Source organism: Aedes albopictus, chromosome 2, assembly GCF_035046485.1.
Source record: "Aedes albopictus strain Foshan chromosome 2, AalbF5, whole genome shotgun sequence".
NCBI lineage: Eukaryota > Metazoa > Arthropoda > Insecta > Diptera > Culicidae > Aedes > Aedes albopictus.
Genome location: NC_085137.1, coordinates 126,531,468 through 126,558,964, shown reverse-complemented (window position 1 = coordinate 126,558,964; position 27,497 = coordinate 126,531,468). Strand labels below are relative to the sequence as shown.

The window sequence follows — 27,497 nt, the reverse complement described above, 5'->3', positions numbered from 1 at the left end:
ACACAATGCTGATTTATATGCGATTCTTGTTTTTTCTTTCAGAGTCGGTTTGTCGACGATGGTTATCTACGTGATTTTCGCCACTAACGATGAAAACAGGTCCCGATTCGAGGAGGGATTGTGATTATTTTACCATTTTGGCAACGATGATTATGGTCAACAGAGAGAGAGAAAAAAAAACTCGGGTGGGGACAATGCCCAATGGGGGAATAAACGAAAAGCGATTACGATAGGGAAAAGTTTCTTACATTTTGATAGGCTGCCTTCCGCTGGCTGGTGTAAGTTGTCTGGGCGTCGTTGGTGTTGTCTGGATCCGCCTCTCCTTGTCACACTCCGCTGAAGCTCGAGAGCAGCTTCCGTTGGGAAACTTTTTCTTCCTTAACACTAAAACCGGCTTTGGTTACACAAGAGCTATTCGTGGTGACCGGGAAAAACTTTTCTCCGTGCACTTTTTCCCAGGAAAAAAGAAATGGAAACCACTTTTACACTTTTAAGCTCATGCGTTATTGCCTACCGGCGAGCATTACTCACAGCAGCAGCAGCAGAAGCGACTAGGAGACTTTTCCTGTGCCAGACCCAACACGGATTCACTTTTTTCCTCTATTTTTCTTCTCAGTCGCAGCGACACCGGGAGGCGCAAAAATTTGCAACGTTTTATAAATATTTGATTATCGCCTCTTTTTTTTTCTTTTCTCACCACCGTTACGGAGTTCTTCGCTTTGCTTGAACCCGACTTGATGTTGATATTTTCCGCTTTTCACACTAAACTTCGAACGACCACGACGACGATGACGACGACGACGATCAACCTTGGTTCACTTTTGTACACTTTTTTTTCTTTTTTTTTATTAGGGTTGAAACGGTAAACTTTTTAATTTGAAAATGGAATTTCTTCAATTCACTTTGGGGTTCCAGTCGACCGGGGTTGAATCAATCGGTGCTAGTGAACGTTGGTCTCGGTTTTCCGAACTTTCCAATAAATCTGTGAAAAAGATAGGAAAATAATTTTGATTGATGTGAGTAATGGGGTAGTTAAAGTTGTTATTTAAAAAATATAATTTTCGTGAATTGATATAGCCAGGATGCTCTTCGTGAAGTCAACTTACATAGAAAAAGTTGCCTTAGGTCAAACTTTAAAACTGCATGGAAGGAATTGTGAATTCTCAAGACTAAAGTACAGACTCTGCTATACAATAAACAGATCTTCATTTAATTTTAATCTTATTGTCATGTGAAGAGATATCTTTCTCTTCGATAAATTAGGCCGGAACATTATTTTTGACACAGTTCTCGTGTAATCGCCAAGGTGGCTTAAAATTTAAAAAAAAAATTAAATAATATGTTTGTGTCTCCCATCAAAATGTTGCATTCCGACCAAAATTTTCCGGGAGGGGGGGGGGGCATTTTTCGGAATAAAGCCCTAATTAATCCACCTAGCGGTGATGGCGCCTTTCTCGTGCCATCATCCGTTTGAAAAATCCATTTCATGACACCAGAAATCATATCATTTATCTGGATTTTGATTTTCAAGCCTAAAACTCCATCTTGAATTTTGAGCCGCCATCTTGGATTTTGGACCGCTATCTTGCATATTCTGGTCGCCATTTCGGATCTCCGAACTTCTTCCTCGTAGCAAACATATTAATATTGCACGATTTTACAGCCATCAATAATTATGAGCCACCATCTTGCATTCCAGATCGCCATATTGGATATTATGGGGACCTACCATTACTGAGCATCAGACATGTTCCTTATACCAAATTTACTCATATCGCATGGTTTTAAACTCTATTAAACAGCCGCCATCTTGAAAAGTTGGTCACCATCTTGGATTTTAGACTGCTATCTTGGATATTTTAGTCGCCATTTTCGGACTCCAGATACAGGGGATGGCCAAAATGTTTGGGATAGGCAACTTTTTTTCTCCCACAAAAAAATTCAACATGCTGTAACTTTTCATAGAGTGCATCAAAAATTCACAAATTTTGACTGTTTGTCAACCTATTATATCTGCATCATTGGTACAAATTTGGGCTCGATTGATTAATTTCTCGCGAAGTTAGAACCGTTCGGGTAAAACACTATTTTTTAGACAACTATTTTTTGAACTGTCATATCTCGGAAACCAGTGATCCGAATTGAATGAATTTTTTAACGTTTATCAACAATATATTGATACTTAATACAACGTTATAAAATGTAATATTTTCTCACGGCGAATTAAGTTATACCGGGTTGAAATTTTTACCCATATAGAGGAAAATAAGTAAAATTTACAATACCACACAAAAATTATTAAATGTGTTCTTCCTTCAATCTAAATAGGCTCTAATATATCTGATAAGAGATAATTTGAGAACAGATGTGGAAAATCTTTGGATATCAACACTAAAATTTATTAACATTGATGTAAAAAAATACATTTTTTTCGAGAAAAATCCAAAAAATTTCAATCCATGATAAATTTTTTCAACGTTTAAAAAGTACCAATGTTTTAATAGTTTGTGAAGCATTAACATATTGTTAGTGTACGTTCAAAATTTCATTCAATTCGGTTCACTGGTTCCCGAGATATGACAGCTCAAAAATGAGTTGTCTAAAAAAAGGTGATTTACCCGTACGGTTTTAACTTTGCGAAATATTAACCAATCGAGCCCAACTTTGTACCAACGATGCACATACATATAATAGGTTGACAAACAGTCAAAATTTGAGATTTTTTGATGCGCTCTATGAAAAGTTATAGCATGTTGAACTTTTTTGTGAGAGAAAAAAAAGTTGCCTATCCCAAACATTTTGGCCATCCCCTGTATCTTGTCCATAGAAAATTTACACATATTTCATGATTTCAGAACCTCAAATTCTATTAAATAGCAGCCATCTTGAATTGTGGGCTGCCATCTTGGATTTTAGACCGCTATCTCAGATTTTCTGGTCACCATTTTTGGGCACCAGACATCTTCTCCATACCAAACATTCCCATAATACATGATTTTGATGCCTAAAATTCTATTAAACAACAGCCATCTTGAATTTATGAGCCGCCATATTGGATTTTAGTCCGCCATCTTGGATATTCTGGTCACTTTTTTTGGATCCCAGACATCTTCATACCAAACATTCCCATATTGCATGGATTTAGAACTTAAGTTTCTATTAAACTGCAGCTAGGGGTAGGCGGGGCATAATGAGCAGGTGGGGCATAATGAGCACCTTGTATTTTCACTGTAAATCTTTAAATTAACGAAACAAATTGCTTGATTGTAGCCTAATTATCTAAAATCCAATGTGTTGATGACAAAACATAAGTAAAAAAATCCGTTTACCTTGAAAAATTAATCAAAATGCGTAAAGTGGTCATGTACTGGGAAAATATTATAAGAATCAGGTGACCTAAAATAAGGTTTTTTGAATCGATATCACAACTTAGCTGGCATCTATCGATTTTCTTGATATTCCCTAAGCAAATGAAATGTATTTGTAACACTTTTTAACTATTTGTATAATTATTTTGTTGAAAAAATATGCTTCAAAGAGTTGGTAGTAGGGTGGGGCAAAATGAGCACCTGGTGAAAAAATAATGAAAATGGTAAACATCTTCAACAAACGAATTTTAATTTTGGTTTTCTCTGTTTTGATGCATATAGTAAGGTTTTGTCTGTAATTTTCAATTTATTAGCTTGAAAATTTCAGTATCTGCATATTATCACCGTTTAAAAATTCCTCAATAGAAGACTCCTTGGAACCCCACAGTTCCCTACAAATTAATCCCCGTAATCCCTTCAAATTCTCATTGATTGTTGCCGGTATGCTTTATCATTAACAAGAATAGTCAATTAGCATTTGATTGTGTACAAAATTGGTATTGATCATTCTGCCCCACCTAGGGTGCTCATTATGCCCCACCCCTAAAACGCAACTCGCGATTTTATACGTTTTTTAAAACATAAAATTTTACAACATTTATAACTTTATTCGGAATTTCAACGATTAGCTTTTGTCAGTTAAGGTTCAACTGAGGATTGAACGTTAAAATTACACATTTGTTGCACTCAATTTACTGGATTTGGTGGCAAAATGCTTAAGCTGCTCATTATGCCCCGCCTACCCCTATCTTGAATTTCGCGCCGCTATCTTGAATATTAGACCACCATTTTGAATTTTGGGCGAACATTGTGGAATTTATGGTTGGCGAACAAAACTCGTCAACCATGCTGTAGGTTACGCATATCGGCGCAGTCTGTTGTGTCGCATGAAGGGGCTTGGTTCACTTTTATATACATACAGCCAGTTCTACCGGTGCTGGTCCGGATCACTGAAATGGCTATAACTCCGGAACGCCTTGACCGATCCAGACCATTTTTAATAAAGAAAAATGCGGTAAAGATTCGGTTCGATGCGTGCTGAAATCCGAAAAATTGGCTATAAAAGTGAGTGACGTTTTTCGTACACAGACATGCATACACACACGTACATACACACACACATACATGCATCACCTCAATTCGTCAAAGTAAGTTGATTTTTATGTGATTTGACCATCTGAGCCTTCTATCGAAAATTCGCTTTTTGAGTGAACATATAGCCCTTCAGTACACTTTGGTGTACGAGAGAGGCAAAAACACAAATTATATAATAACGGAATACTCTGCCGAAAATGAAGGCAGGTATGTTATTATTTTTTGATAGGCCTTATCAATCAGTGATCAGTTAAGTTCTTAGTTGATGTTTGATTAGAAAATATACTAACGCGTGTCACACTATTTAATATTATAAAAAAATCTTGTTTTTTTTTTACAAAAATACTAATTATTTTTCACAATTAAATAATATCATGAAATGAGCTCCACAATTTATGAACATTTGTCTCCAGCGCTGGCAGTACAGCACAACTATTTAGAACGCCGTTTGCGTGCGAGCAAAAATCCACACACAGCGACCACAAATCGGCAGCCGGAACTTCTACGACCGGCGAGCCCGAACTATCACTTTTAATCGAGGTTTCAAAAGGTTCCAGAGATGTTCCAAAGAGATTTCGAGAAGCTCTATGGGTTTCAGGTGTTTTCAACAAACTTCAGAGCGTTTCAAGAGTGTATGGGGGGAATTTCAGGAGAGCTGCGAGGAACGTTTCAGAGAACTTCAGAGGCATTCAATGGGGCAAAAGGTTATTGCAACCATAACAAATTGCAAATGCTCCATAGAAAATCAAAAAGCGCTCCATAAAAAATAAACATATGTTTCATGAAAATATGCAATGTTATCCATAAATAATTGAAAACATTCCATACTTTATAAAAAATGTACCGGTAAAACATAAAATTTTCTCAATAAAAGTGAAATTTTGCACCAATAAATAATACTGAAATGCTCCATAATAAAATACAAATGCTCCATAGAAAAATGCAAATGCTCCATAAAAAATTAAAATTGTATCCATAAAAAATTGAATATTGTTCCATAGAAAAATTAAATTGCACCAAAAAAATTGAAATTGCACCATAGAAAATAGACAAATGCTCCATAAATATTATCAAACTGCACCACAAAAAATACAATTTGCTCCATAAAAAAAAGAAAATTCTCCATAACCTTAAACATTTGGACAACTAAAGCAGTGCAATGTAAAGCAATTCCGCCCTGTCGAATTAAATTATGAGAATATGCTATCTATGGAAGATTTTCAATTTTTCATGGAGAAATTCATGTTTTCTATGGTGCAGTTTGATAATACTTATGGAGAATTCTTTTATTTTATATGGTGCAATTTCAATTTTTTATGGTGCAATTCAATGTTTTTATGGAGCAATATTCAATTTTCTATGGGTACAATTTTAATTATTTATGGTGCATTTGCATTTTTCTATGGAGCATTTGTATTTTATTATGGAGCATTTCAGTATTATTTATTGGTGCAAAATTGCGCTTTTAATGAGAAAATTTTATGTTTTACTGGTACATTTTTTATAGAATATGGAACGTTTTGAATAATTTATGGGTAACATTGCACATTTTCATGGAACATATGTTCATTCTTCACGGAGCGCTTTTTGATTTTCTATGGAGCGTTTCTATTTATTTATGGGTGCAATAAATAGGCTGCCATTCAATGGGTTTCGGGAATATGTCGAGGAGTTGCAGGTGTTTAGAGGGTTTAGAAGATTTTCGAGGAATTTCAAAGGTGGTTAAGGAGTCTCAGAGGTTTTCAGGAGGGGTCAGGGGGGCTTCATGGAAGCCTCAGCGGGTTTCAGGGTATCTCAACAGGATTCAAAGGGGTTCGGGGGCGTTTCAGGAAATCTCAAGGGGTTTAAGAAGGCTTCAGGGGCGTTCAAAGAGTTCAAAAAAGTGTTAAGAAATCTCAGGAGTGTTTCAAGGGGTCACAGCAGCATTTTAGAGGTTCCATCAGATTTTGTTGGCGTTTTAATTGGATAGGATATCGACAATTCAGTAGTAATAAAGAGGTTTCATGAACGTTTCAAGGCATTTCAGATAGTTTCAGGTGGTTTCAGGAATGTTTTAATGGCATTCCTAGAGGTTTTAGAAACACTTGATAGATTTTCAGGGGTGTTTCAACAGGTTTTAATGTGTGTTTCAGGGAAGCCTTTGAAGGCATTCTAAGTTGAAGATATGACCAAGCTACACTTTGAAAATTCAGCAGTGCAAATCTGGAAAGCCAAATGACGGCAGGTTCAGCACTTTCGGCGACTTTTCCGGGCAGTAGTAGAAGTAGAAACAAGAGATCGCGTTCACGTGTAGTAGGTGCTTTTATACTCAGGAAGGGTCCCTCCAGCGGCAGGAAAAGGAAATTAATCCACGACATGTCAATAAGTTGACAAAGTCTTTGTCAACTCGGTAAAATGGCAGCTCGTAAAACGAGTACTTGTTGTTGTCGATGAGCAAGGGATAACCCACTCGGACGATGCTCGATGTTGACGGCTAGGTGGAGCCACTACATTAGTATAGGAACAGATTCCTTCGGATTTTTTTTTCCAGGGATTCATACAGAAATTCTTCCAAGACTTCGTTTAGAAAGCTCTCCTGGGATTTCTTAACAAATTCCTCATAAGATTGCTTCTGCGATTCCTCCTGCGGTTTCTTCAGGAAGTACTCCAGGTTTTCCAACAAGACCTCCTCAGGACTCCCTCAGGATTTCCCACATGGATTCACTCGGGAAAGTTGTCTGGGATCCTTTCAGAAACAACTCCTGGGATTATTTTAAAACAACACCCTGAGGTTTCTACAGGAATTCCTTCATGAACTGCTACTGCGATTCCTCTAGGAGTTCCACCACGAGCTCTCCTTGGGATTTTTTCAAGAATCCCTTCAGCTTTCCTCCTGGGATTTCTTTTCAGAAAATCCACCTAGAAATCCTTCAGGAATTGCTCCAGAGCTTCCTCCTAGGACTCCTCCATGGACTCATCTGGGAATTCTCGCACGGATTCCTTTGGGAAATCCAAAAAATCCTGAAAAGATTCTTGCGGGGATTCTTTCAGGAATTTCTCTAGAGATTGCTCAAGGAATTCTTCTAGAAATTCTTCCAAACAATCGTCAAGGAATTCCTCTAGAAGTTCCTCTATATATTCTTCCAGAAGGTCCTCCAGAAGTTTCTGTAGATATTCTTCCAGAAATTCCTCCAGGAATTGCTCCAGGGATTCATCCAGTAGTTCCTACAGGCAGGTCTCCACGAATTTCTCCAGAGATTCCTCCAGGACTTGCTACAGAGCCTCATCCAGGCATTCTTTCAGAAATTTCTCTTAAAATTATTCAATGGAATCCTGTAGGGATTGGTCTACACAAGTTCCACAATTTTGTGGAATCTACCGATTCAAAATAATAACCGTAGGTATGATTCCCAACCGGCAACAATTTACAGTAAATTCCACAAATACGCTGTGAATTTAACTAGAAGTGCAGTTGACATTACCAACAATTTTCCTCATAATTTAACATCCGGGCATTGCATGTTTAATCATACTGTGATGTAAGATGCGTGTCCAGGAAAAATAGTCAATGTTTGGTTGTTGAGGCTACTTCGTTTTTAGTCAAATTTACTGCTATGCTTTGTACCTTCAAGCATGTTTCAGTGATTTTGGCAGATTTTGGTGTCGGTTGAGAATCATAAGTACGATTATTAATTTCCACAAAAAAAATAATTTCAGTGTGAGTTTATCTCCAGGAATTCCTGCAGAAATTTCTACAGACAGCACACCAGGAATTCCTCCAGGGATTCCTCCAGAGATTCCATCAGGGCATTCTCAAGCGATATCTTCAGGATTTTCTCCGAGAATTTATCTAAGAATTCCTATATAGGTTACTCCAGAAATTGCAACAGGGATTCCTCCATGAATTCCTACAGGGATTCTTCAGAAACTCCTACAGCAAAACCTCCACGGATACCTTCAAAATTCTTCAAGGAATTTCTCTAGAGATTCCATCGGGAATTGATTTGGGATTCCTCCAGGAATTTCTACAGGAATTGATCCAGAAATTCCTCCAGGGATTCTACCAGGTATTGGTCCAGGGATTCCTGCAGGAATTCCTTCAGGCATACCTTCAGTCATTCCTTCAGGAATTTCTTCAAGGATTCTTCCAGGCATTCCGTCAGGAATTCCGCCAGAGATTCTTCCAATACTTGTGCCAGGGATTCATCCTGTAATTCCCCCAGAAATTTCACCAGGAGTTTCTCCAGAATTACTCTGGGAAATGCAGGAATCAATTCAGGGATTGCTCCAGGGATTCATCTAGGTATTTCTCCAGAGATTCCTTTAGAAACATCTTCAGTAAAATTCTGGAAACCCTTCTGATATTCTTTCAGAAATTCCTCCTGGTATTTGTATATATATTTATCCAGGGATTCCTCCAGGCATTTACCTGGAATTCCTCCAGGGATTTTCTATGATTTTCTCCAGGAGTTCCAGCTGAATTCAAGATTTTTTCCAAAGATTCCATTATTTAAGCGTTCTTCGGAAACACAATGTACCTCCAGAAAATTCTTCAACAGTTTCTCTATGGACATCCTTCAGGAATTCTTTCTGAAACTGTAACAGGAAGTCCCCGAGCTACAAGTTGGGAATAAAAAGTGCTCTTGAACTACAGAAAAGTACGGAAGGTCAAAACAGACCGCCAGCAGTTTGCCTTCCGAAGTGATCCGCTTCTACATTGCGAGAAAAACGTTTAAATCAACCCATTTTTCACTTTCGATTTCCCGGCATCGGCTACAGCACATGACGTTCAGACGATTTAAATACTACTCAAGCACCACCGACATATTTAGCAAATCACACATGTGCAATCAATGTTATTACTTTCTAGAGGTATTCACATTTCCAAGAATTTTCCTCTCTATCTTCCTCGTATTCTCGTATAAGCATGTGAACGGTCCAACACACTGTTTGGCGTAAGGTTCTGAGTCACTGATTAAGCGATTGAAACGGGTCTAGCTAGACCACACGATTCGACGCCTTTTTAAACCACTAAAGGACACATGTGGCATACAGTCACCACTGTACTGCCGACAGTTCACAATGGGTGACAACCTCGGTATTTTCCACTCACGCGAAAGCACTTTTCCTCTGGGGGCCGTTCATAAACCATGTAGACTTTTTGGGGGGAGGGAGGTCTGGCCAAAGTCTACGCTCCATACAAATTTTAAATTTTTTGTATGGATGAAAGTCTACGAGGGGGGAGGGGGGGGGGGGTCTGAGATGGCCAAATTTTGGTCTACGTGGTTTATGAATAGCCCCCTGTGAGGAACGACCCATTCAAAATTGTATGTGACACCTTCTGCTGTTCCGCAGCTAATAGTTCTCAGCTGAATAGGTAAACGATTTCCGGTCATTTTTTCGGCAAGTTGGACGGGCACCTGAGGTCTAGAGTTTGATTATTTCGTGCGAAACACACTTAATACAGCGTCCCTTACTAGGGGAATGTGTACTGAAATAAGCCTTATAAGTTTTGTCTTACTGCCTTCCAAGTTATTGGCCGGATTTCGTGAAAATCGTACCCTAGCTGTTGAGCCCGCGGCTCAACACCTTCCAGAGCGATGTTGAAGAGTTGACATGAGAGTCCGTTACTTTGTCGCAGCCCCCGGCGAGATCAGAACGAAGTGGATAGGTCACCCAAAATCCTTCCGCAGTATTGCTCATCACCCGTCGCTGCTTTGAGCAGAGTTTTTTTTTTTTTTTGAGTTATAGGGTATTTTATCCAATAGTGGACCCTTAACCTATAGTGGACCCCTAGCAAATAATCTCAAATTTCCCGCTCAAATCTGCTTCTACCGGTAAACTTCCACCGGGAGACCATGGCTCATGTCCCTAGACAGCAGTTCCATGTGATAAAACTAGTCTGGAAAGCGATAATTTGATTATTTGAACAAATTTGAAAATGTAAACAAGTCTGGGTGACCACTATAGGTTAAACCTAAGGGGGGTCCACTATTGTCACCGATTGAACATGGTAAGAGAATACGATCTACCCAATAGTGGACCCCGCGGGGTCCACAATAGGATAATTTGATCGAGATTTCAAATAATTATTTTATAAGAAATATAAGGTGTTTTCGCTTGGTTTTTGTGTGCAATATGTAGGAAAGATATAGATCTTGTTGTGCAATAATTGGTAAAGACAATTTAATTAGGATATCATAATATTTTCACGATCAGAACAAATTTCAGCTACTAAGGGGTCCACTATTGGTTAAAATGCCCTATGAATCGAATCCGTTTCCTCCTGATTAATGACGACGAGACATGAATTGGAAATCCACGAAAACAATTCTATAAATCAATGAACAAAATATTTCACTTCTGACCCTAGTAGCACTGCGTTGTTCTCCCCTACACCATCATCAACGTCAACGTCGTCGTAGCGTTGTCTGGGTCATCGCAGTTTCACTTAGGTACTTGACGGAATGAATACCTATATTCACAAAGGTTTTCACGCACTCTTGGGCTCGCTCCCCGATTAGCCAGCAACAACTCAACAACTTGACGACGACGATGATGACGCTGACGACGGCGGTGAGGATTGGTAGTCTCCGAAGGAGAAATGTTTAGAATGAGTATAGCGTGGTCGCACCGTTTTCATGACTCGACGACGACGGACACCAAATAGCTCCCAGCGATTGTGTAGGTATGGGGAGGGAAAAACATTGAAAACACACTGAACCACCGCACGACGGCCACTGCTTTCTGCCAGTACCTAAGTAGAGTTGGATCAGTGAAAAACAGACGAAAATATATTTATAGAAAAATATTTCTTCTTCACATTCACGCTGGGCCGCACTGACTAACGCGCGCTGCTGATCATGTATGCTGGTGTGCCAGCGCTCGGCTCGGTGGAAGATTACGGCTGATGATGCTGGGAATGCGTGCGAGCGAACGTGTAAGGGTCATTCCACGTCGAGTCAATAATTTGAGTGGGAAATGATGCTTTAAATGCGTGTAATATCCATTCTGTTTTATTGAATAGAAGTTTGAATTGATTGATGATTACAAAAATCCCCTGATTCAGGACCCTAATTGGTACCGGGTAGTTTAAATGAGTATGACGGCAATCGTGAAGCATTCGTAGAACCAAAAAGGCATATGGATGGAGACGCACGGTCACTAGTAGCATTACGAAGAAAACCAATTCCGGGTGTATGATAGTAGGGTATCGGGATGCTTCGTTGGCATAGCCCCCTTGTTCGGCCTATCTCAATGTAAACCAAAAACTCAAACAAACACGCATAACTGGATATCGGAAAAGCTATGCGGCAAACAACTGTAACATTTCGTTTCAATTTTAGCACTTTTGAGCATTAAAAATGAATGAAAATGTCACTTTGTTTAGTTTTTGTAGACGCCATGATTCTTCGGCTTAGTGGGTAGTCTATACACATGATCATAAATGGCATGATTCTGGAACATTTCGAATTGACTTTTCAATAACTGAACATTTGATGCGACGGTTAAAGACGCTATTTTGAACTTGTGTATTTGTTTTCAACGAATAATAACTATTTTACAAATTGAATGTGGGCCGAATATTGAGGACATTTTTTTCACTATGTACCCAAATCTTGGCCCATCAGTAAAATGACGTCAAAAACAACGATAAAAAGACGTCAACAACATTTCTTGCGTAAGAACCAGAAAGAACGAACAGGAAGAAAGATTTTGTGTACGGTGACTGTAAACATATAACACAATAATAGGGTTGCGTTGTTTTCGTTACTAGATTAAGAAAGAACTTTAGTTAAAGTGATTTATTTATAGTTTTTTGAAAATTTGGCTCCGAAAATGTAATTTGAAAGTAAGATTGGTGAATAAACAGAGATAATACTTCAGCAGAAATATTGAAAAAATGAGATAATAAGTGGTTCTAGTGCATGGAAAGCAATAGGCCAACGTTGTATCCACTAATAGGCCAATTTTTGTACCATAGACCAACGTTGCATACCATCGCATCGAATCTTTTCAGCTTAATTAAGTAAATTCTTGAATATTTACGTAAATTTACTTTCAATTGGTGAAACATGCATTGCCTAGAGTGTGTAATAGGGTCAACATATTATTTCTAGTGCTATTAATTCATGAGTTATGGTCAAAATTGTCAAGTCAGCTTGCAAATTAGGCCAAGGAATGGTACACATACCCTATTCGAGAAATTCAAGAAACGCAGGATAGGATAACTTACGTATTCTCGGCAGTTTTGTTCTTCGTCAGGGGTTTTTTTTGAAACCTGTTAAACTCAAAGATGGCCTCAAATCCTTCCCAACCAAGCTGAATTATATGACCAAGTTTCAGTCCATTCGGCCGACAAAAACCCCGCCATGACGAAGCGAACAAAGTCACCCTATTCCGATATAAAACAGGTGATAAATCTGTGGTAAACCAGCACAGGGGCATTTTTACCCGAGTTTTGTTGGGAATTCCTCCAGAAGTTCCGCCGAGAATATTTATGAGTATTCCACTGTGTATTTTTTTTTGTATCAGTTTTAAATGGAATACCATCGCATATATTCCTTTGAAAACTCCACCGCAAATTTCTCTAAGAGTACCACCGAAACCCCTTCTAGAATCTCCACTGTAAATTCAAGCATGAGCATAGATGACCGCACAATTCGTAGTTGCTACTCCAAGATTGACCGGAGTAATTGAAATTACACAGAGAACCAATGAATAGGGATTGAGAGTAGCTTATAGACTGTTTCAGAAATTATAAATACACTAACGATAACCTGCCATTTCATTTTGAGCACATTATCCAAAAAAGTTTCTTCTAGCTCTAATAGTAAACATGCTAACGAAGCAAATAATAATATAAGATGATCAAAATTTGAAGTTGCACAAAGTGGTCAAAAAATGTAGCATAGTAGAAAAGAAAAAAATCTCACAGATAAAATTTCTCAACAACACCAGTAGCAACAAACGTTAAGCAAACGAATGTCTTAATTACTGCTTACTGCATTCGTTTTTATGGTATGACAAGCTCTGGCATCTGAAGGATCGAATGAGCTGAAAAAATAAGTTTGTTTAGATTAAATGCGTTCAGGAAAGCTAAGAAACTGTGTGGTAGTTCTTATGTTCCGTATGAAACCTTAAAAAATGAGAAACTTGATCTCTGAAAAAATGTTGTGGAAATGCCTTTATCGATTTTTCCCAAATTTTGATCAAGGCATTCCTTAGACAACTTGTTGAGAAAGCGAATGTGATAAAAATTTAGATAATTTTTGGTATTTAGTGATAAATAATGTTGAAATCATTAAAAAACACCTTTGTGCAAATGCAAATTTGAAAAATCTAGTTATTTGTTAGAGAACTCGACTGTTATTTAAAATATCAAGACAATTGAAAGGAAATATAAAAATATGGAGTACAATATGCTATACTCTGAAAGAAGTAGGTAAAAATCATTAAATCAGTTCATTTAATTTACTAAACAAAGTGTATTTATAATTTCTGAAACAGTCTATAATATTCACAATGTACACAGTTCGAGAAATCCTATCTTTAGTGAAACCAATAACGGCGCCGCCCACGTCCTTACGAATGCGAATAAATGTTAGCAAAACAAGCGTTGTTTTAGAGACCGAGAATCGCTGCAGCTCGACGTGTGTCTGAGGAAGGAATTTTTGTTAGTACACTGATAATATACTCGTAAAAGCTCAACGAATATGTTTCGTAAAACCAGTTTTCGTAAATTGAAAGCAAGTTGCGTATAATGTACAGTCCGTTCGTACCACCATGCTGAAATAGTACAAATGGAGTTGTATTATGTATGAAATCACGAATCCGGCAGACGGTGCACTTTCTCATTCGTAAATTTTAGATCCTGCTTTGTAGAATGAAACAAAATAAACAAACGTTAAACGTTTTTACTAACCATGCGTAAAAATAAAATTACGCTTCGTAGAATGCAACAAAGCTTTACCACAGACAAACAGACGTAACACCTAGAACAATTTTCGGGAAAATCTGTCGTCCACTCACACTACCACCACACCTGGTGGAAATGTTTCACGAAACACTGCGTTGTGCAGTATCGTCAACAGAAGGCGCTACTGTGGAACATCAAACACAAACGAAAACGATGCGCGCGCCTCTGGTTGTGAAAGCCACAACTATGAAGATTTAAAATGATCGTTAAAAGCGTGGTCGATAGAAATTTCGCAAGTGTTACGCCTGTTTGTCTGTGGCTTTACTGTCATCATTGATTGAGTGGATCGCAGAGAAAATAAAGTAACCTGTTTTCATGTGCAACGAATGGTATTTGTGAACCGAACGAGCGATTTCGTACAATGAAACGAAATATATGTTCAGTGTAGGGTAGAGTACATTGTCAATCAAGGGGTTTGTGATTTGTGAAGTCTATGGTTTGTGATTTGATCTGGCAATGGATTAATATATACAAACAACCGCATAAAACCGACCACTTTCCCATGCGGAAAAAAAAACAAAAAAATCCTATCGTGCGTATCTACCCCTCTAGGAAGCTGAAAGCTCTAGTCCATTCTACACAGGAATGAACTGAACGTGACGGTTAACTAAGCTAATATTTACTAAGGAAGGTATCGTTGGGACATGATTCACCTACCGCACAACAGGGGCTGTCCATAAACCACAATTCCTTTAAAAATTTCACCGAAAAATTACACTAGGAGTTCCACCAGGGATTTCTAGAAAGTTCTAGTAGTTCCACAGAAAATTCGACCGGAAAGGAAGTCCAAAAGCGAATTTCTCAAAGAAACTACACCTATTATTCCTCTAGGAGTTCCACTAGGATTACCATACAAAGTATCTCTAACAGTTTCATCGGGAATTTTTGTAGATGTTCCGATTCGGAACTTCTCAAAGAGTTCCACAAGGATTTTATCCAGAATTTCACCGGGAATTTCAGGAGTTCTGACCGAAACTCTAGCAGTTATTGCATCCTCCACCTCAAATTTTTGCACTAGTACCACTGCAAATTCCCTCTGGAGTCCCATCAAGAAATGCTCTAGTTCTATCGGAAATTCCTGAAGAAGTTTCACAGAAAATCTCTTAAGAGGTTCCACCAGAAATTCTTCCGCCGGCAATTCTTTTGGGAGTTCAACTGGGAATCATTGTCGAAGCTCCAACGAGAATATCAACCGGAAGCTTCTCTGGGAGTTAGGCATTCTCCTTGTTAATATGAAGAGAATCTCTCTAAGAGTTTCACACAATATTTTTGTTTTATTTTTATAAATTGTTTCTCTTGAAAATCCACTGGGATTTTTTTTTCAAAATTTTAACGAAAATTCTTCCAGTTAGACCGGGAAATCCACTCGAAAAATCTCTGTAAATACATGTAGGACCACCTACGATAGTTCCCGCGTATTGTTGTAAATGATCCACCGCAAATTCCTCCAGCAAATTCACCGTGAATGTCTTGAGAAGATCCTCTGGGAATTTCTCTAAAGAGTCCATTAAACGGGCAAATATAATTGTCATTGTAGTCCGACCCCAGACAACCAGTAATCTTATAAGATGTTGAATAAGATGATAAAGTGGAGGCCATATGCGTGCATGACTCCATTTAGGCGCATGTAAAATGTATGCATATCGCCTCCACTTTAACATCCTATGCAAAATCATAGGTGCCGGCCAGAGTGGACGCGTCACGCGGCGCGACGCGATGCGATGCGGATTTTGACAGGTCGCGCGTCAACGCGCGGCAGAACTCCGCTCATTGAAACACAGGGAAAACAATCATAGCATGCCAAAGTGCGCGCGGAACGATGCGAAGCGGAAAGCGTTTTGTCGCGCGACGCGCGAGAAAACAGTGCAAGCACTGTTTTGCCTTTCTCGTACACCAAGGTGTACCGAAAGGCTATATGTTCACTCCAAAAACGAAAATTTGATAGAGCCTCCGGAGGGGTCAAGTGTTATATACCAATCGACTCAGCTCGACGAGTTGAGATGATGTCTGTGTGTGTGTATGTGTGTGTGTGTGTATGTATGTGTGTGCGTATGTGTGTGTGTGTGTACAAAAAAGGTCACCTAACTTTCAGATAGTAAACATCAACCGATTTTAACGACCGACGGTTCATTCGACGCGGAATCTGGTCCCATTGTTTCCTATTGAAAATGGTCCGAATCGGTCCAGCCGTTCCGGAGTTATGGCCATTTAGGTGTTCCGCATCGGTACCCCAGGAAGGTACCAGATATGAAAATGCAACAAACCCATGCATGCGACCCATCAAACCACGGCTTTTTCGATTATCTGATGAACGGGAAGTAGGAAAGTAGTCTCAGACTATATCTGAACAGGCAGTGTTCCGGAACTGGTTCCGGGTGTCCTGCCGGAAGTGACCAATTAAAAAAGTGAACCAAACCCATGCATGCGACACATCAAAGAGCGGCTTTTTCGATAACCAGATGAATGGTTAGCAGGAAAATAGTTTAATACCGTATTTGAACCGGTTGTGTTCCGGAACCGGTTCCAGGTATCCCGTCGGAAGTGACCAATTAAAAAACTGAACCAAACTTATGCATGCGACACACCAAAAGCGGCTTTATCGATAACCAGATGAACGGTAAGCAGGAAAATAGTTTGAGATCATATCTGAACCGCTTATATATTTAACTGACGAAGTTGAAGGGGTAAATTAAATTGAATGCGTCTGACGATGATCGATGAATAGTAGGTCGAAACGCTTAACAAGCTGTTTCCGATATTTGTCACCGATAATTACCAATCTATCCACAAATAACATATCTGAACCGGTTGTGTTCCGGAACCGGTTCCAAGTGTCCCGCCGGCCAGTTTAAAAAGTGAACCAAACCCATGCATATTTATAAAACATCAAATTATCAAAAACGTTGGATAACCAGATAAACGGGCAGCAAGAAAATAGTCTCTGATCACACCTAAGATTGCCAGCAGTGTTGCAGAATCTGAGTTGGATGCATCGCTGAAATTACGAGGGTGAACAAAATCAATGCAAGCGATAAATATGCGTAAAAGACCAAAAGCTTAACAAAAATTGAAGCGTTCTTGTCAAATCACACAATTTTAGATTCCTGAGACGTTATTATACAGTAGGATGAATCAACGTTGTATGGAGAAATTTTTCATTTTGAGGAAGGGCACAAATAAATAGGGGAAATTGGGGCATAATGGACACCCGGGCGAAATGGAAACCCCTTTTTTACCGAAACCATTGACTTTTATGCTAAACTTTTAATGCATAAGTATAAAGGAACAAATCATCGTTCTATTTTTCAAAAGTACCATTCATATGCCTCCAAAATAACCTAAATATCATTGAAATTGAAATATGTTTTTCATATGGTGAAATTCTTATAATTTCAAAGCAGCAGCAAATAAGCTATTACGAGTGTTGAGTGTGTCCATCATAAAACCAAGTGAATTGCTACCTTATCTGCATGTATACGTAGATTTAGCAATGTATAAATTATTTTATTTGTGATTATAATTTACTCAAAATATAAATTTCAATGTTGTAGTCGATTTGGGGCGAAATAAACACAGGCAATTACGAATGGATGTACACGCATTGCATACTGTTAGACGTATAAGAGTGTTTGAAAAAAAAAATCAATTGGATTATTTTAGCCTAAAGTTTTAAAAATTTACTTTGATGTTATGTAAACTCGATGAGTGTCCATTTCGCCCCGTACCTTCTCTGCCAGCCCTAAAAAACACACGATTTACAATTCATTATTTCTTCACAATAAATACATTCTCCCTGTTGTAAATGATTGAAATACGTAGGAAACAAACTAAAGTTGTAAGCCAACTGATAATATGTTAAGGTTTTCTCTGTTATACAGGCCTAACGTACTCATTTGCTTAGGGTGTCCATTATGCCCCTAATCCCCCTTAACCAATAAATTTTTAAATTTTAAAGTGAAATTAGAGTCCTCCAGAAAATGCATTACCAAACCCGATGAGTTAAGCGGATTTGCTCATTGTTTGGGTATTTTTTCATCAAATACATTAATTATTTATCAACTCCACTCCCCCATTGATAAGTCAATGAGCACTGTGACAATAGTAGAACATAAGATTTGTTCAGGAACACTTCGGCTTATGGCTCTTGAGTACATATTCGACGAGAAAGGCACTATCACCACTAGGTGGATTAATCTGGGTTTTTTTAAGCGATAATCGCGCGGTTCGTGCGTAAAATTTTTGCAAATTTTGAATTTTTGTGGATTTTGTCCGTTTTTACCAGAAGGTCAGTACCTTACAAACATGTTTTTCGAATGTATTCAAATATAAATGGAATTTGGAACCAAATAAATATAATAATTAACATGAATAAAAGCCAAGTTTATTATTTCATTTTCCAGGTATACTGCCGTGAATCGCAAGTCAGTCCCATCTGCATTATGGGCAAAAATGAGTTAATGGCCGTTTTAGATCTTTCTTCGGATGATCTTTCAGCTGCGTGAATAAAAATAAATAGTTTGTTCAGTAAAATTGAAAAACAACATCAAGTCAGATTGTCCCATAATGCAATGTGATCGCAAGTCAGTCCCATTACGAACTAGTGTACCCTCCAGCACAAAACCTAACACTGTTTTAGCCAGTTTTATATTTTTCACTGTTACATTTACATTGAAGCAATATGTGAAAGTTTCATGATGATCGCTTACTTACTTACCGGTCAGGCTAAGGCCGGGGTGGCCTCTGCTGTACATAGTAGCCGCCTCCATTCCACTCGGTCCATGGCTGTTTGTCTCCAGTTCCGCACTCTGCGTAGGGTCCGCAGATCGTCCTCCACTTGGTCGACCCACCTAGCTCGCTGCGCTCCACGTCTTCTTGTACCGGTCGGATGACTCTCGAGAACCATTTTAGTCGGGTTGCTATCCGACATCCTGATGACGTGACCCGCCCACCGTAGCCTCCCGATTTTCGCGGTATGGACGATGGTTGGTTCTCTTAGCAGCTGATGCAGCTCGTGGTTCATTCGCCTTCTCCAAGTCCCGTCTTCCATCTGCACTCCGCCGTAGATGGTACGCAACACCTTCCGTTCGAAAACTCCAAGGGCGCGTTGGTCCTCTGCACGTAGGGTCCATGTTTCGTGCCCATAGAGGACGACCGGTCTAATCAGCGTTTTGTAGATAGTTAACTTCGTGTTACGGCGAACTTTATTCGATCGTAGAGTTCTGCGGAGTCCAAAGTAAGCACGATTTCCTGCCACAATGCGCCTCTGAATTTCTCTGCTGGTGTCGTTGTCGGCGGTCACCAGTGAGCCCAAGTACACGAATTCTTCAACCGCCTCGATTTCATCACCGTCGATATGAATTCGGGGTGGCGGGCGCGGTGATTCCTCCCTGGAGCCCTTTGCCATCATGTACTTTGTCTTCGACACATTAATGACTAATCCGATTCGCCTGGCTTCACTCTTTAGTCGGATGTACGTTTCCGCCATCGTCTCAAATTTACGAGCAATAATATCAATATCATCGGCGAAACCAAGCAGCTGAACGGACTTCGTGAAAATCGTCCCACTCGTGTTTATCCCCGCTCTTCTTATTACACCTTCCAAAGCAATGTTGAACAGCAAGCACGAAAGACCATCACCTTGCCGTAACCCTCTGCGAGATTCGAAGGGACTCGAGAGTGTCCCTGATACTCGAACTACGCACATCACTCGATCCATCGTCGCCTTGATCAACCGTATCAGTTTATCCGGGAATCCGTATTCGTGCATAATCTGCCATAGCTGTTCTCGATCGATTGTATCATACGCCGATTTGAAATCGATGAACAAGTGATGTGTGGGTACGTTGTATTCGCGGCATTTCTGCAACACCTGGCGGATGGCGAACATCTGGACCGTTGTAGCGCGTTCACCCATAAATCCAGCCTGATATTGCCCCACGAACTCTCTTGCAATCGGTGATAGACGGCGGCATAAAATTTGAGAGAGTATCTTGTAGGCAGCGCTCAGTAGTGTGATCGCGCGGTAGTTCCCGCAATCCAACTTGTCGCCCTTTTTGTAGATGGGACACACGATACCTTCCATCCATTCCTCCGGTAATACTTCCTCCTCCCAAATATTGGTAATGACCCAGTGTAGTGCTCTCACCAGTGCTTCTCCACCGTATTTTAGAAGCTCGCTTGATAGTTGATCTGCTCCAGCGGCCTTGTTGTTTTTCAACCGGCCAACCTCCTCCTCAATCTCTTGAAGGTCAGGGGCCGAAAGTCTTTCGTCCTGTGCACATACTCCTAGATCTGTTACCACGCCACCTTCGGTACTTGCAACGTCGCCATTGAGGTGCTCATCGTAATGCTGCCGCCACCTCTCGACCACCTCACGCTCGCTCGTGAGAATATTCCCGTGATTATCTCGGCACATGTCGGCTTGTGGCACAAAGCCTCTGCGCGAGCGGTTCAGCTTCTCGTAGAACTTTCGTGTGTCCTTAGCGCGGTACAGCTCTTCCACCGCTTCACGATCTCGTTCTTCCTGCTGGCGCTTCTTCATCCGGAAGACTGAGTTCTGCCTGTTCCGCGCCTGTTTGTAACGTGCCTCATTCGCTCTCGTACGGTGTTGCAGCATTCTCGCCCATGCTGCATTCTTCTCGTTTTTCAACTGTTCACATTCGCCGTCGTACCAGTCGTTTCTGTGATTCGGAGTCGCGAAGCCTAGTGCTGTAGCCGAGGTACTACCTATGGCGGATCGGATGTCCCTCCAACCATCTTCAAGTGTAGCTGCGCCAAGCTGCTCTTCCGTTGGTAGGGCCACTGCTAACTGCTGCGCGTAGTCTTGAGCCACTTCTACGTTACGAAGTTGCTCGATGTTGAGCCGCGGCGTTCGACTTCGACGCGTGGTGATAACTGTCGAAAGTTTTGAGCGCATGCATACAGCGACTAAGTAGTGATCCGAATCTATATTCGCACTGCGGTATGTGCGGACGTTGGTTATATCTGAGAAGAATTTACCGTCGATTAGAACGTGGTCGATTTGGTTTTCTGTTTGTTGGTCGGGTGATCTCCAGGTGGCTTTGTGGATATCTTTGCGGGCGAAGAAGGTGCTTCGGACTACCATACCACGGGAGGCTGCAAAGTTTACGCATCGCTGGCCGTTATCATTCGATACGGCGTGCAAGCTGTTGCGCCCGATTACCGGTCTGTACATTTCCTCCCTTCCTACCTGCGCGTTCATGTCGCCGAACAACGATTTTCACGTCACGCGGCGAGCAACCATCGTATGTTTGCTCTAACTGCGCGTAGAACGCTTCTTTCTCGTCATCGGGTCTCCCTTCGTGTGGGCAGTGGACGTTAATGATGCTGTAGTTGAAGAAACGGTCCTTAACTCTCAACATGCACATCCTTGCGTTGATCGGCTGCCACCCGATCACACGTTGTCGCATCTTGCCCAACACTATAAATCCTGTTCCCAGTTCATTGGTGGTGCCACAGCTTTGGTAGAAGGTAGCCGCTCGATGCCCGCTTTTCCACACTTTCTGTCCAGTCCAACAAAGTTCCTGCAACGCCACAATGTCGAAGTTGCGGGGATGTAGTTCGTCGTAGATTATCCTGTCACATCCTGCGAAACCTAGTGACTTGCAATTCCATGTTCCAAGTTTCCAATCGTAGTCCTTATTTCATCGCGTGGGTCTTTGCCGATTGTATCGAGTCGTATTTTCTCCTATGTTATTCGCAATGGGGATTTTTACGGGTGGCTTATTGGGCCTACTCCAACACTCCTGTCTCGCCGGAGGGCCATCGTGCCAGTTCTGTTTAACGTCCCAACCAACACTAGGACGACCACGCTGATGGGGCTACCACCTTGGATCTAGCTGGGCGTGGTGCAGCGTTTCTTACTCAGCCGCTGGATGCCAGAACAGACGCTGTTTGAGCCGCACCTCCTTGGTGAACAGACACTCGGATCGTACCTCCTCAATCTAGCTGAAGTCAGAAGGACAACAGTGCCCAGGCTGCACTACCAGCTAAGCACACAACTCTTAGCTGGCGGTCTTTGTCATCGCTTGACCCGTGGAAGCATGAGGTAGGAACTTGTGAGGACCAGAGCTATATTGGACGCTCTCCTTATCGACTTACCGTTTTGCAGCCCACATGATGATCGCACAAGTTTTCAATTTATGACGATTTTTCTCATAACCATAAGCTTAAAACTGATTCATAAAGATTAACATAGTTCTAATTTAAAAAAAAAGCTTGATCAACTTTTAGAAAATTGTTTTAAGGCAATAGAAAACTACTTTGTTCATTACATATTAGGTTGTCCCAAAAATTGCACATGGTCGAAAAGCTTGGGGGCTCACCCTGCAAATGATAGCTAAGGGTGTTAGAAACAAACTTTTGTATGGCATCAACTTTCAGAAATGACGTTTAGAGGTCGCCCCGGCGAGATTTTTGAAAAATGGCCATTTTTCATAATGAATTTCATACAAATATATTTTACCGTACAAAAATTGGCAATACCCACTATTTTTATATTTTTTACAGCTTGATATGGATCCAAACTACCTGGGAAAAATAATTAACGACATGTTTTGCAGGTCACTTTTTGATACTGAATTTTTGCATTTACTAAAATTTGTCATTTTTTGATATACTGTGCATTTTACCCATCATAAAAAGTATCTGAACCTAATGCTAATTTTAAACAATTTTCATAAAAAGATAGGAACTTTTATGAGGAAAAACTTTGCCCAAGACAGCATTGCGTTTTTTCTATCCGTTTCAGAGTTATTCACGATTTACTATTTGGTGAAATTTTGATTTTCGGGAAGGGAATTTCGTGGTAAATGTTCATATGGAAAATTACAGGCAATTGTAAGATCACTTGGAGCAAGGACAACTTTGTCCCAATTCACCAAAAGTGGAAACAACGAGGTGTGTGTTGAACTGCGGTTCACAGGAGTTTCCTCTAGTAAACTGAGTACCCAACCCATAGACGGTAACTGCAAGAAAGTGCTTCTTGTTTGAGATGAATGTGTAGTGGGGCAACGTCAAAGAGCACTTCGAGCGCTGCCGTAGGAGTTGAAGAGAACGCTCCAGACATCGCCATTAAGCACATCCTTTAGAGATGGCCTAATTTTGATTGGACCGCTCTCACTTCGCCCTTTTGCCACCACACAAGACATCCATAAGCCAATATTGGACGAACAACAGTTGTGTAAATCCATTTGATATACTTGGGTTTAAGACCACAAGTTGTACCAAAGGTTCGCCGGCATTGCCCGAAGGCCATACAAGCTTTCTTTATTCTGAACTCAATGTGAGGTGTCCAGGAAAGCTTGGAATCAAGAATGACTCCAACGTACTTTACCTGTTCAGTCACATCGATTTCAGAATCAAAGAGATGCAAAGGTCGAACGTTATTACGGTTTCGCCTTTCCGTAAAAAGAACAATAGATGTTTTACTCGGATTAACCGAAAGGCCATATTGGCGACACCAACCCTCAACTACCTGAAGAGCGTTTTGCATCAGGTCGAGAAGGGTGCTGATGCACATACCGACTAACAATGTTAGGTAGTCGTCGGCAAAACCATAAGTAGGAAAACCGCTATTATTGAGTTGCCTCAATAGCGTATCTGCTACGAGATTCCACAAAAGTGGTGATAGGACTCCCCCTTGGGGGCATCCACAAACACTCAATTTCCTAATCGCCGCTTGACGCAATGTCGAGAAGAGATGTCGGTTTTTGAGCATTTGGTGAATCCAATTGGAAATCATTGGAGATATACCATGACCCCGTGCGGCTTTCAATATGGCATCGAAAGGCACATTGTCAAAGGCACCCTCGATATCTAAGAAAGCACCCAAGCAGGATTGCTTTTGAGCGAATGCCTTCTTGATATCGTAAACAACTTTGTGTAAAAGAATCACAGTGGACTTTCCAGATTGGTAAGCATGTTGGTTCACATGAAGAGGCACATTGGCTAGATGAACATCACGGATGTGATGATCGACAATGCGTTCTAAGCATTTCAGAAGAAAAGAGGTCAAACTGATAGGTCTGAAGCTCTTTGCTTCTTCATACGACGCGCGACCCACTTTCGGAATAAACTTCACAGTAATATCCCGCCAGGATCTGGGAATATACCCTGTAGCAAAACTGCAAACAAGTAGTTGTTTCAAAACATGTTTGAAATGATCAAATCCCTTCTGGAGCAAAATAGGATAAATCCCATCTGCCCCAGGAGATTAGAAAGGAGCAAAGCTATTAAGTGCCCATTCAATCGATTCTTAAGTTATGATACTCCTAGCCGAAGCTAAAGAATCATAACTACAAGAAAAGACATCCGGGGAAGTGTGTACTGAATAAACATTCCAAATCTTCCTCATCAGAGGAAGTGAAATCACCATTTGGCAAACGAAGTTCGTTCACTTGAAAATCCTTAGATTTTGCAAGGATTTTGTTCAATCGACTGGCTTCACTCAGACTGGAAACATTTGTACAAAGGTTATTCCAGCCGGATCGTTCAGCAGACCGAAGAGCTTTCTGGTACGCCTTGCGAGCCGACCTGAAAGCCTCCGATCCAGCCGAACGTCGTCTGTTCCAACTCTTTCTACATTGTTTCCTGAGCTTCGCCAGATCAGAGTTCCACCAAGGGGTTCTTCACAGACCGCAGAGGGCAAGCTTCTTCAAAAGCTTCCATGATGAAGGCCGTTGTAGTATCAACGGCATCATCTAAATCATTTGGAGTGTCAATTGATGGTGAATATCCATGAAATTTGGCTGCAACCAAATCGGTAAAGAGATCCGGTTGGTTGACCGGGGATTCCTGAAACGCAAAGTTTGCGAAGTAACATTCACATGTTCAAACAAGATGTAGCGATGGTCAGATAAAGATTCTTCATCTGACACATGCCAATTGGTCAGCTCGTGACTAATTCTGCTAGAGCAAAGCGTTATGTCTAACACTTCCTCTCTACCAGATACCATGAAGGTTGGGCGGTTGCCTATGTTAAGTAATCCAAGATCTGTACTACTTAAGTATTCCATCAAACTGGAGCCTCGCAAATTGATGTCTGAGCTGCCCCAGATTATATGATGAGCATTAGCATCACTACCAGCAATTAGCGGAAGGCCTTTTGAAGTGCAGTATGCGATGAATTGCTAGAAATCATCCGTAGGGGATGGTTCATCATGCGGTAAATAAACCGAACAATAAACATATTTCCTATTGAGGTTTCCAACAGATACATCGATTGTGATAGCACATACATCTCTAGTAGTTAGTTCAGAGATGAGTGTAGCAACGATTGCGTTGTTGACAAGCACACATGCTCGAGGCATGACACGAGAGTTTGCCATTTCATTTTTACTGAAAGTAGCAAACGCCGGATTCACAAGGTTTCCTAGATAGAAATTCCCCTTACGAAAGTAAGGTTCTTGGACTAACGCCACTTGGGCTGTACCATTTTGCATAAGTCTACAAAGATTGATCGTTGCTGTTCTTTTGTGCTGAAGATTGATCTGAGCTATCCTGACCGTAGCCACTACCCAAACTAGGCAAGATTAAACTCTTAACAATCACATCACAAAAAAGGACAGCAACAATAAAGCCAGATCGGTATCGATTTGAGTGCGCCAAAGGCGAGGATGCACAGAACACTGTGTAAAATGCATAATGCGAAACCATATAGGTGAAAATTTAAACTAATTAATAACATCTTCATAATCCCGCCCTTATTCAGCCTCAAGTATGAGATTGAAGAAGGGCAGCTGATTGTCTCGGAGAAACACATGTTCCACCGCGATATTGCTCCGGTTAGCACAGAAACTAACGATGTCGGCCAAAAATTCAAGATGGTGGCCTGATATTCAAGATGGCGGCTGTTGCATAGAGTTTTAGGCTCCAAAACCATGCAATATGAGTAGAGTAAGATTTAACTAATCGAGAGACAACATCATGATAAGATAGAAATTTCAAATCAGCGCTGATCAACATTTGAAATGAAATGGATCATATATTTTTTTTATCTAACAGTAAGCTACAGCCTACCAATTAAAGAAGAGGAATTCAATGATAATATTAATTTAGCACTGTTATACCAGAAAAGTATAAGGCATAACACTGAAAAAGCAGCATTTGATCAGAAGAAGGAAAAGTTTCTGATTAAAAATAACAACATATTCGTAAAAAAAAAACACCGTATATTTGAAAGATAGTTAAACCTATGCCACAAAAATGGGAGTTATTTATATATTTATTATACAAGTATATGCTAGTTAGATATACCAAACAGAGAAAGCTAGTAAAGTTATCGCTGGCTTAAGGCTTAAGAGTTATGCGGTCACCAGATTTACAAATAGCAACATTTTGACATTAATGCTTTCAATCAATAATGGTGATTTTTTTTTTATCTGTATTAACGAGATTTTTAGCCCTCTAGGCTAGTTCATCTCGAGACCCACGCTTTACTTTCCTTCCGAAGGAAGAACTCACATTTGCGAGTTTGTCGGGAGTGGGATTCGATCCCAGGTCCTTGGCGTGTTAGTCAAGTATCCTAACCACCACACCAGGTCCGCTCCACAATAATGGTGAATGTGTGGAAGCTGAGAAGCGAAGTTCAAAACAAGATTTATGATGCTGGGTCGTTAGACTGAAGGATATTAGGCTGAACGGACATAAGGTCGAATAACCATTGGACTGAATAGATGATACTTAGACCAATTGGATAATAGGCCTTGAAAGATCTGCTTTTTATTAAAAGGAGAAACAATCTTTAAAATGAGTTGGTTGCTGGGTCACCAAACAACATTGTAGCACTACAACTTAAAAATAAACAACCTATTCTTAAAAAAAGTAAAAATCTCAGATGTAGGTATTAGTTTGATCACCAGCCAGTTTCATTACAAAGAACAGCCTATTTAAAGAAAAACAAATCCGCCAATAAACAACATAAAAGAGCAATTCGAACAGCTTTTGGTTTAAAGAAGGATAAATTTCTCAGCTGCCTAGCTACCAAAAACACTCACTCAAAAAAGTTAGCTACGAAAACAACTCTCTCAGATGTTTGATCGCCAGCCCAAATTGTC

The 27,497-nt window shown here is 40.3% G+C and overlaps 1 protein-coding gene across 4 annotated transcripts in view; it reads right to left on the bottom strand.

Moving 5' to 3' along the window:
- LOC109420026 (receptor-type tyrosine-protein phosphatase kappa) overlaps nt 1–27,497 on the bottom strand; it is a 651,236-nt gene that overhangs the window by 621,373 nt on the left and 2,366 nt on the right. For all 4 annotated transcript variants that reach the window (XR_009997479.1, XR_009997481.1, XR_009997480.1 and 1 more), the window contains exon 2: nt 249–982. The gene's annotated coding sequence lies outside the window, so the exon portion shown is untranslated. The remainder of the gene's footprint in view (nt 1–248; nt 983–27,497) is intronic.